General features: G+C 35.1%; 1 long non-coding RNA gene across 4 annotated transcripts; it reads left to right on the top strand.

The window, feature by feature from the left end:
* Positions 1-121: 121 nt before the first annotated feature.
* LOC133317001 (uncharacterized) lies at positions 122-10040 on the top strand. 4 transcript variants are annotated; one of them, XR_009752274.1, is made up of 5 exons: positions 122-226; positions 309-402; positions 1608-1702; positions 9018-9112; positions 9607-10040. It is a non-coding gene; the product is annotated as an uncharacterized LOC133317001 (long non-coding RNA). The 4 variants fall into 4 exon arrangements; XR_009752273.1 differs by lacking the exons at positions 9018-9112; positions 9607-10040 and adding an exon at positions 2284-2626; XR_009752275.1 differs by lacking the exons at positions 9018-9112; positions 9607-10040 and adding an exon at positions 2197-2626.
* The last annotated feature ends 2356 nt before the right edge of the window (positions 10041-12396 follow it).

Genomic DNA, 12396 nt, shown 5'->3' with positions numbered 1-12396 from the left:
AAGTGACATGTTGTCAAAAAAATAAATAAATAAATAAACTAAGACTACTTGGCTTCAATTAGGCGGTCCCTTCTCTTCCTTTTTTTTTTTTTTCTCTCTCTCTCTCTCTCTCACGCTGCACTCCTCTTTCTTTCTTCTTCCTTAGTTCGTGAGCTTCAATGGAGAAAGGGCAAGAGAGAACTTGATGATTTGGTCACCATTTCATCCAGACTCCAACATAGAAAAGGTAGCTTAGCACCCCATCATTCTAACCCACCATTTTTCTAACTTTGGGAAGCTTTAAATCTCTTCTTTTCTCCTCTGGACAGCAGCGCCTGCACATGAAAGGAAGGAGAAAATGGATTGATTCCATAGTTCTAAGCTTAGGGAAGTCATCAATAGTTATTGGTTAGGCTATCTAAGGTATTAAACCTTCACTCCCTTGATTAAATTCTTAGAAATAATGATGATATTCATGATATAGGGCTGTTTATGATGATAATTTTGATGTTGGTTTAATGATGAATTTAAGTGGTTTTATTGATGTTTAAGTGGGTTAATGAGTTGTTGTGATGGATTGGTTTTCTATACTACAAAAAGAAATTGAAATCACATAAGGGATGAGTTTAATGAACTCTATATGGTTCAGATTTTGGTTGTAAAGATGTGCACACCAAGTGTTTGTAATATTTCCTAAGTGAAATACATGAAATTGAGATGACAAATTAAAGGTTCAAGTGATAGAAAAATTGAAAGAGAATTCATTAAACCTTGAGCTAGGCAAATCGGTCATCATGTGATAAAATAGTTAAAGGATGTGTTTAATCAAGTTGTATGTGGAAATGTAAGTGTAATATGATTTAGAGTTGGTTTGTAAAAAGAATGAACGTGATTAAAATGGCACAGGATGTTGATGCTGTAAAAAATGTGTGTATTTCGGCCCTTTAGAATTAATTGTGCAAATTAAGTGTTTAATTCATTGGTTATGTAAAACAATGATCCTTAGGACATTTAATGATGATTGGCTAGTATTTGAACCAAACATAAAGTGTGAAATCTTAATTAAGTCTAGGATGTAGACTATGTTTATGTTAGAGTTTTGATGAAAAAGTTATGTAATAGTTTATATAAGACTACTTAGTGATCAAACAAGGAATTAACTAAGATGAAATGGTAAATCCATGAGTATATGTATATGTAACTATTCGACCAATATGTATTAAATGGCTAAGGAAATTGATGTTACAACCAAAAGAATTGTATATGTGTTTATATATAGAGTTCGGCCATAAAGGAATAATGGGCATAGATTATGTGTTTTCAATTCAAGTGATTGATTTATAGCATTTTCCTAGAATAAGTAAGTATGATTCAAATGGTTTAAGATACGTGAAGCTTTGTTAAAAGTGTATGAAATGTTAACTATAAATTAGTAAATTAATTAACTAATTGAGACTCTAAGTCATGAAGTATAAATTAAGTTGTAAACTTATGGGATGGCATGAACTGTCAAGGGAAATGAAGTTGTCAAGTTGGTTATGAAATTAACATATGAATATAATTACTCGGATTTCAAGTAATGTATGTTTCATTGGAAATTAATGGTACTTTTATATGTACGGTAACAGAGTGTAATCAGATGAAGTAGGTGGACGAACAACTTGTAGACAACCAAGTGTACGGGTTATTAAATAGCAAGTTAGCAGCAGGAAAGAGACGACAGGTAAGCTTTCGGTTAGGAGTTTTCTCAGCCTTTTTGTTCCGCCATGATCAGTGGCGATTATGGTTTCCGTATGGATATAATTGTTGTTAATATTGATACTTTGCGTAGTTGCATTCATATAGTGCATGCATATGATATTATTTATGTTATGATAAGTTAATATGATATGATCTTCAATGAAATGAAGCCTTGGAAGTGTAAGTTATGGTTTTTGAACAGAGGAAACAATTATGGATATGATCACGGTATACATAAGGTATAGCCGATAATACTTTAGTTCTCTAATCATTATGAGTATGCTATTGAATATGATACGACATTACAAATATAAGATGGAAGCCTTATTCATACATAAGACATGAACATACTTAAGATTAATAAGAAAGTACATTATAAGAATAAATGAGAATTATTAGAAAAGATATATGATACAGAAATTCTAATATGGATTATATGGTGTTATCTATGTCTTGGTACTTGATATTTTCTTGCAGGAAGTGGACTCTTGGGTGGAGACTGCTCCATAAACCCCAAGTTTATTGAGATTCATTCTCACCCCGCGTTATGGGGATATATTTCAGGTATCGCAGCAGTTGACGATCGTTCTCGGGGCAAGAGGCCCGTGGTTGATGAGTAGATCTGAGCATAGATGTTGCCTGCTTATTTTGGGAGTCTGTTGTATATATTGTGACACTGTGATGTATTATGTTTATGTAGGTTGATGTAGGATGTTGTAGTTATGGCACAGAGTCACCTTTTTGATATGATATATATAGAGTTATGGATCATGTATGTATACTACTGTATATGATATGGAATTGTTGTATATTGTGGGTTGTAAGAGCCCCAAGGCATTGCTGGTCCTTGTGTGTGCCACCCATTGGATTATTAGGTATATTTGTGGTATTAGCAAGCTTATGTAAATTTGGGGATTTAAGGAAAAACAAAGGAAACTCTGGCGAATTTTCTGTAGAATTGGCAGATTTTAGGTGAACTTCGGGAGAGCATATCTCCCTCCATAGAGGTCCGATAGGGACGTTCCATACGCTTTTTTGAAGCTTGAGATGTCCCCTACATTGTGTAAAAATATTAGAATTTTATGGGTTGTGCGCAGCCCTGTGGAAGTCAGTGAACACAACTGCCCTGTTTTGCCCTGCACTTGGGGGCTGTTTTGGTCCAGTTTTGGGAATTTTATTCCTGCTTCATTTCTTGGTCAAATTAAGCGTATGATATATCAAATCGAAGATTGAGGTGTCTAGTTTATAGAATGAAAATTTGAGAGCAATTGGATGAGTGAATTTTCTGCAGTGGTTCGAGGAGTGAGAGAGGTTTTGAGCTGTTTTGGGGTTGGTTGGCTGTTTTGCTTATCCAACTTCAAACGGCGATATCCGGAGCAAACGTGCTCCGATCATAGCGTGTGATAGCTTTTTAGAAAGGTAATTAAGTAAGAAAAAAATATAACCTAAGTGGAAGGTCTGAATTTTTGTGGTGCATTCGCAATAATTTAATTAGTGAACCATGTTCGGGTAAGTAAAAACGTAAAAGTTAGTAATTGGCTAAGTGGGTTTATGGGAACCCCTTAGTAACTTATGATAAGTAAAATAAGACATAGAAGTAGTTTAAATAAGTATTCCGCAAGAGTTTACAGTTACGGTCACAACTTTTAATTATTACGTTTTTATTATTTTAAGTGCTCGCGTAATAATCGTAAAAAGTTTATTCGCATTTTTATAAATGAATTGCTGTGATTGTAACTGCGCTTAATATCATATTAATGTTAACAATACCGGTGTACAACAGGATGTTACATTTTATGGTATCAGAGCAGTTTACTAGGGAACTCTGATTAGATATGACTATAGGTTGTGTTGCATAGCTATCTGTAAACCCTTTATGATGAATGTATATGTGATTCCTCAGTGTGGGTCTGATCAGCTCATTCCTTTGTGTTACATGTACAGTTATCATGAGGGGGATTCGTGATGGCCGTGGGACGCGAGGTACAGTTCCTCCACCGCCTGATCCGGTTACTGCAGTTCTGAATGCTCTGCAGGTGGAGACGGCTGCTAATAGAACAATGACAGAGAACCTGATGAAGAATAATCAGGACATGCTGCATGCCTTCATGACTGAGATGAGGGCTGAGAGAGCTCAGTATAGGAGGGATGATTCTCCTCCTCACACGGCTACGGTGACTCCTACACCTACGCCATCTGTTACTCCCCAGCAGAGGGAGAGTGGAGCTAGTCATCACACTGGTGAGGCTAGTCAACCTACTATTTTTGTTGAGCCATCTATTATTGTTGAACAGTATGACGAGGGTGTTATTGAGGAGAGGAGACTTATTTCTTTTCGTAAACACAAGCCTCCTACTTTTATGGGGTCTAAAGACCCAAAAGTGGTCACTACTTGGTTGCAGGGTATGGATAAAATTTTCCAAGTTATGAGATGTTGTGACCCTCAGAAGTTTCGGTACTCTGTTTATATGCTGGAGGGAGATGCCCATGAGTGGTGGTGCGACGTTTCTAGGCCTTTTGTGATACAGGGGCAAGAACTTACTTGGAACCTATTTGAGAATTTGTTTCACGAGCAATACTTTCCTAGGGATGCTAGGGAAGCCAAGCAGGGTGAATTTGATTGTCTGGTCCAAGGCTCTTTATCTATTGATGAATATGCTACAAAGTTTAATGAACTAGTCAAGTTTGCTAATTATGGTGGGACTCTGCCTACCTCGGAATTCTTATCTGCTAAGTTTCAGAGGGGACTTAATGAGAAGATTGCAAAGCGTATGTCTAATACAGCCGTGAGGAATTTTGCTGATCTGATTACCCAGTGTAAACGGGTAGAGACTGTTTATAGTAGATATCCGAAATCTTCTACTTTTGGTGATGCTGAGGTCAAGAGGACCAATGGTACTGATGTTAAAATGAAAAATAATAAGGATAAAGGTTTACGGGTGAAGCAATCTGGTGATGAGTTCAAGAGAAAGGGTAATAGTGACAGAAATGAATTCACATTCCCTAAATGTGACACTTGTGGGAAACACCATGGAGGTACTTGTTGGTTTACTACAAAAACGTGTTTCAAATGTGACAAATTAGGCCACTTTGCTAATGTTTGTCCAACCAGGATAGATCAGGTTGCAAGTGTACAAGAAATTGATGGGACTCAAGCAGGAGGTTAGACTTATATATTAGAGCCACTTACTGGGGAGGAAAACCTCAGGATAGCTAAAGGTATGAAATTTTAGAAATGTTTTCTATAGAATACTCATCTAGTGTGATGAAAATTGATAGGTAATTACATGAAGTGTAGATACATGCATGAGAGTAAAATGAAATTGAGTGTCAAGATGATATGACTCGTGAAAGGACTAGAGTACCATTGAATGATGAAATTGTATTATCAGTGCAAGGACTGATATACAAGGACTGATATACAATAAAGTTGTGTATTGTATTATCAGTGCAAGGACTGATGTACAATAAAGTTGTGTATTGTATTATCAGTGCAAGGACTGATATACAGAAAATTGTGAATTGTATCATCAGTGCAAGGACTGATGTACATTGAATTGTGTATTGTATGATCAGTGCAAGGACTGATATACAGAAAATTGTGAATTGTATCATCAGTGCAAGGATTGATGTACAATGAATTGTGTATTGTATGATCAGTGCAAGGACTGATATACAGAAAATTGTGCACTATTATTTATCTAAAATAAAAATTCATATTTTTATTTTAAACAAAAAAAATCTATTTTTTATTTACTGAAATCATCAGTGCAAGGACTGATGTACAATGAATTGTGTATTGTATGATCAGTGCAAGGACTGATATACAGAAAATTGTGAATTGTATTATCAGTGCAAGGACTGATGTACAATGAATTGTGTATTGTATGATCAGTGCAAGGACTGATATACAGAAAATTGTGAATTGAATCATCAGTGCAAGGACTGATGTACAATGAATTGTGTATTGTATGATCAGTGCAAGGACTGATATACGAAAAATTGTGAATTGTATCATTAGTGCAAGGACTGATGTACAATAAAACTATAAATTGTGTTAATGATGTACTTAGTTCTATATGATTGAACGATTACATTTGGGAGTCTTATGTTATATTATGTAAGGTTACTTTCTAGGGGCTTATGCCTATAAGACATAGACCTTCGGGGATTCTCTTGGAAGTTTTCTCAGCACAATTATGTATAGATACGTTATGTATGCGTACAAAATATTTTTGGTACTGAGAAATGTTATTGTACTGTTAGATATTAGGATTTGATATTTCGATAAGTAATCTATTGGTATCAGAATTTGAATTTTGTGACCGGATGATTAACCGGGAAGAGGAATAATTATTTAATGTCTGAGGTATAACTCTTAAATTTGATTCTTTGAGGTATCAGTAAGAGATTCAAGTAAGTATTAAGTTATGGTTGAGAAATTCTAGTGACTATAGTTAGATAAGCTTAGTCAGTAAACCAAGATGATGGGTATAGAGATGGAATAAGTGTAGATGAAATGAGACTAGTATTAGATTAAGCAGAAAGTTGACAACATATAAGTAGAGAAGAAATGCAAGTGAATGATCAAAGTAAGAAAATGACTTAGCTAAGCAGTCTTTGAGATGAATTTTTTTCAGTGCTTAGTTTTGGAAACGTTAGGTATTCCGATTTTGGGGACAAAATCTTTAAAAAGGAGGGGTGAATATAACAACCCTCAATAGTAAATTAAGAGAAATGAATTAATTAGGTGGTTAACTAGATTAAATACTTATTCAATGAAATTGTGGGAGTTAAATTAATAGACTCATATGAAAAATAGTAAGAGAATATAGTTCATGTCATACAAGTCTAATAGGACTCAAATATAATTATTAGATATAATTAAGAACATAAATATTTATATGGAGTAAGTTTGGGTTTACCTTGGTAATTAGGCCTAAATATAATTTAGGTTGAATAATTAATTAGTTTAGAGAAATTAGTAAGTTCAAAGTATCTTTAAATGATTTAAATGATACTTGGATTAATTGTTAAAATTAAGGAAAAGATGGATTAATTATTAAGCAATAAGATGAGTTTTGATTAGTAAAAAGTCAAACAAAATTCTTAGTCTTAATTATTTAAGTTGCAATGTTATGTCTTCTTTAAATTGCCATGTACGTAACTTTAGTAAGAAAGATGAGGAAATTTGATAGAATTGAACCAATAAATATTTAAGATGATACTTGATTAGTCAAATGAAGAATTAAAGAACCAATAGTATTTAATGTTGACAAATCTATATTTGGTGGAATTGAGTACTTTATCACCAAGTTTCATTAAAAGTCATTCACCAAATTGTTGTACGCTGCTTCATGAAGTTTTTATGCCTTCCTTCCTTATCACTTATGTGGGCCGTAGAGTTTAAGAAGAAAGCAACAAGCAAGTAGTTTGGTTGTTTAAACCAATGAGAAAGTGACATGTTGTCAAAAAAATAAATAAATAAATAAACTAAGACTACTTGGCTTCAATTAGGCGGTCCCTTCTCTTCCTTTTTTTTTTTTCACGCTGCACTCCTCTTTCTTTCTTCTTCCTTAGTTCGTGAGCTTCAATGGAGAAAGGGCAAGAGAGAACTTGATGATTTGGTCACCATTTCATCCAGACTCCAACATAGAAAAGGTAGCTTAGCACCCCATCATTCTAACCCACCATTTTTCTAACTTTGGGAAGCTTTAAATCTCTTCTTTTCTCCTCTGGACAGCAGCGCCTGCACATGAAAGGAAGGAGAAAATGGATTGATTCCATAGTTCTAAGCTTAGGGAAGTCATCAATAGTTATTGGTTAGGCTATCTAAGGTATTAAACCTTCACTCCCTTGATTAAATTCTTAGAAATAATGATGATATTCATGATATAGGGCTGTTTATGATGATAATTTTGATGTTGGTTTAATGATGAATTTAAGTGGTTTTATTGATGTTTAAGTGGGTTAATGAGTTGTTGTGATGGATTGGTTTTCTATACTACAAAAAGAAATTGAAATCACATAAGGGATGAGTTTAATGAACTCTATATGGTTCAGATTTTGGTTGTAAAGATGTGCACACCAAGTGTTTGTAATATTTCCTAAGTGAAATACATGAAATTGAGATGACAAATTAAAGGTTCAAGTGATAGAAAAATTGAAAGAGAATTCATTAAACCTTGAGCTAGGCAAATCGGTCATCATGTGATAAAATAGTTAAAGGATGTGTTTAATCAAGTTGTATGTGGAAATGTAAGTGTAATATGATTTAGAGTTGGTTTGTAAAAAGAATGAAGTATAGGAATTTCAAAAGAACTTTATGGACCTTTTAGGATCAACATAGGGGCTGTTATGTTTAAAAATTCATATCTGAAGCTACAAGACTTCAAATGGATTGTGGTTTGCGCCAAATTAAAGCCTTAAGTGTCTACTATAACATATCCAAAATTCAGGGGAATCGGAGTTAAGATGAATTTTTCGTGATTAAAATGGCACAGGATGTTGATGCTGTAAAAAATGTGTGTATTTCGGCCCTTTAGAATTAATTGTGCAAATTAAGTGTTTAATTCATTGGTTATGTAAAACAATGATCCTTAGGACATTTAATGATGATTGGCTAGTATTTGAACCAAACATAAAGTGTGAAATCTTAATTAAGTCTAGGATGTAGACTATGTTTATGTTAGAGTTTTGATGAAAAAGTTATGTAATAGTTTATATAAGACTACTTAGTGATCAAACAAGGAATTAACTAAGATGAAATGGTAAATCCATGAGTATATGTATATGTAACTATTCGACCAATATGTATTAAATGGCTAAGGAAATTGATGTTAGTTTTATGTCAAGTTAATGGAATAATAGTGTATGAATGCTTTCACAAGAATTAAGCTAATTAGTTAAACATGACAACCAAAAGAATTGTATATGTGTTTATATATAGAGTTCGGCCATAAAGGAATAATGGGCATAGATTATGTGTTTTCAATTCAAGTGATTGATTTATAGCATTTTCCTAGAATAAGTAAGTATGATTCAAATGGTTTAAGATACGTGAAGCTTTGTTAAAAGTGTATGAAATGTTAACTATAAATTAGTAAATTAATTAACTAATTGAGACTCTAAGTCATGAAGTATAAATTAAGTTGTAAACTTATGGGATGGCATGAACTGTCAAGGGAAATGAAGTTGTCAAGTTGGTTATGAAATTAACATATGAATATAATTACTCGGATTTCAAGTAATGTATGTTTCATTGGAAATTAATGGTACTTTTATATGTACGGTAACAGAGTGTAATCAGATGAAGTAGGTGGACGAACAACTTGTAGACAACCAAGTGTACGGGTTATTAAATAGCAAGTTAGCAGCAGGAAAGAGACGACAGGTAAGCTTTCGGTTAGGAGTTTTCTCAGCCTTTTTGTTCCGCCATGATCAGTGGCGATTATGGTTTCCGTATGGATATAATTGTTGTTAATATTGATACTTTGCGTAGTTGCATTCATATAGTGCATGCATATGATATTATTTATGTTATGATAAGTTAATATGATATGATCTTCAATGAAATAAAGCCTTGGAAGTGTAAGTTATGGTTTCTGAACAGAGGAAACAATTATGGATATGATCACGGTATACATAAGGTATAGCCGATAATACTTTAGTTCTCTAATCATTATGAGTATGCTATTGAATATGATACGACATTACAAATATAAGATGGAAGCCTTATTCATACATAAGACATGAACATACTTAAGATTAATAAGAAAGTACATTATAAGAATAAATGAGAATTATTAGAAAAGATATATGATACAGAAATTCTAATATGGATTATATGGTGTTATCTATGTCTTGGTACTTGATATTTTCTTGCAGGAAGTGGACTCTTGGGTGGAGACTGCTCCATAAACCCCAAGTTTATTGAGATTCATTCTCACCCCGCGTTATGGGGATATATTTCAGGTATCGCAGCAGTTGACGATCGTTCTCGGGGCAAGAGGCCCGTGGTTGATGAGTAGATCTGAGCATAGATGTTGCCTGCTTATTTTGGGAGTCTGTTGTATATATTGTGACACTGTGATGTATTATGTTTATGTAGGTTGATGTAGGATGTTGTAGTTATGGCACAGAGTCACCTTTTTGATATGATATATATAGAGTTATGGATCATGTATGTATACTACTGTATATGATATGGAATTGTTGTATATTGTGGGTTGTAAGAGCCCCAAGGCATTGCTGGTCCTTGTGTGTGCCACCCATTGGATTATTAGGTATATTTGTGGTATTAGCAAGCTTATGTAAATTTGGGGATTTAAGGAAAAACAAAGGAAACTCTGGCGAATTTTCTGTAGAATTGGCAGATTTTAGGTGAACTTCGGGAGAGCATATCTCCCTCCATAGAGGTCCGATAGGGACGTGCCATACGCCTTTTTGAAGCTTGAGATGTCCCCTACATTGTGTAAAAATATTAGAATTTTATGGGTTGTGCGCAGCCCTGTGGAAGTCAGTGAACACAACTGCCCTGTTTTGCCCTGCACTTGGGGGCTGTTTTGGTCCAGTTTTGGGAATTTTATTCCTGCTTCATTTCTTGGTCAAATTAAGCGTATGATATATCAAATCGAAGATTGAGGTGTCTAGTTTATAGAATAAAAATTTGAGAGCAATTGGATGAGTGAATTTTCTGCAGTAATTCGAGGAGTGAGAGAGGTTTTGAGCTGTTTTGGGGTTGGTTGGCTGTTTTGCTTATCCAACTTCAAACGGCGATATCCGGAGCAAACGTGCTCCGATCATAGCGTGTGATAGCTTTTTAGAAAGGTAATTAAGTAAGAAAAAAATATAACCTAAGTGGAAGGTCTGAATTTTTGTGGTGCATTCGCAATAATTTAATTAGTGAACCATGTTCGGGTAAGTAAAAACGTAAAAGTTAGTAATTGGCTAAGTGGGTTTATGGGAACCCCTTAGTAACTTATGATAAGTAAAATAAGACATAGAAGTAGTTTAAATAAGTATTCCGCAAGAGTTTACAGTTACGGTCACAGCTTTTAATTATTACGTTTTTATTATTTTAAATGCTCGCGTAATAATCGTAAAAAGTTTATTCGCATTTTTATAAATGAATTGCTGTGATTGTAACTGCGCTTAATATCATATTAATGTTAACAATACCGGTGTACAACGGGCTGTTACATTTTATGGTATCAGAGCAGTTTACTAGGGAACTCTGATTAGATATGACTATAGGTTGTGTTGCATAGCTATCTGTAAACCCTTTATGATGAATGTATATGTGATTCCTCAGTGTGGGTCTGATCAGCTCATTCCTTTGTGTTACATGTACAGTTATCATGAGGGGGATTCGTGATGGCCGTGGGACGCGAGGTACAGTTCCTCCACCGCCTGATCCGGTTACTGCAGTTCTGAATGCTCTGCAGGTGGAGACGGCTGCTAATAGAACAATGACAGAGAACCTGATGAAGAATAATCAGGACATGCTGCATGCCTTCATGACTGAGATGAGGGCTGAGAGAGCTCAGTATAGGAGGGATGATTCTCCTCCTCACACGGCTACGGTGACTCCTACACCTACGCCATCTGTTACTCCCCAGCAGAGGGAGAGTGGAGCTAGTCATCACACTGGTGAGGCTAGTCAACCTACTATTTTTGTTGAGCCATCTATTATTGTTGAACAGTATGACGAGGGTGTTATTGAGGAGAGGAGACTTATTTCTTTTCGTAAACACAAGCCTCCTACTTTTATGGGGTCTAAAGACCCAAAAGTGGTCACTACTTGGTTGCAGGGTATGGATAAAATTTTCCAAGTTATGAGATGTTGTGACCCTCAGAAGTTTCGGTACTCTGTTTATATGCTGGAGGGAGATGCCCATGAGTGGTGGTGCGACGTTTCTAGGCCTTTTGTGATACAGGGGCAAGAACTTACTTGGAACCTATTTGAGAATTTGTTTCACGAGCAATACTTTCCTAGGGATGCTAGGGAAGCCAAGCAGGGTGAATTTGATTGTCTGGTCCAAGGCTCTTTATCTATTGATGAATATGCTACAAAGTTTAATGAACTAGTCAAGTTTGCTAATTATGGTGGGACTCTGCCTACCTCGGAATTCTTATCTGCTAAGTTTCAGAGGGGACTTAATGAGAAGATTGCAAAGCGTATGTCTAATACAGCCGTGAGGAATTTTGCTGATCTGATTACCCAGTGTAAACGGGTAGAGACTGTTTATAGTAGATATCCGAAATCTTCTACTTTTGGTGATGCTGAGGTCAAGAGGACCAATGGTACTGATGTTAAAATGAAAAATAATAAGGATAAAGGTTTACGGGTGAAGCAATCTGGTGATGAGTTCAAGAGAAAGGGTAATAGTGACAGAAATGAATTCACATTCCCTAAATGTGACACTTGTGGGAAACACCATGGAGGTACTTGTTGGTTTACTACAAAAACGTGTTTCAAATGTGACAAATTAGGCCACTTTGCTAATGTTTGTCCAACCAGGATAGATCAGGTTGCAAGTGTACAAGAAATTGATGGGACTCAAGCAGGAGGTCAGACTTATATATTAGAGCCACTTACTGGGGAGGAAAACCTCAGGATAGCTAAAGGTATGAAATTTTAGAAATGTTTTCTATAGAATACTCATCTAGTGTGAT

Source organism: Gastrolobium bilobum, unplaced genomic scaffold (genome assembly GCF_033153095.1).
Source record: "Gastrolobium bilobum isolate Gb01-03AN ecotype WA unplaced genomic scaffold, APGP_CSIRO_Gbil_v1 utg149485, whole genome shotgun sequence".
NCBI classification, from domain to species: domain Eukaryota; kingdom Viridiplantae; phylum Streptophyta; class Magnoliopsida; order Fabales; family Fabaceae; genus Gastrolobium; species Gastrolobium bilobum.
This window is presented reverse-complemented; position numbering and strand designations above follow the sequence as displayed.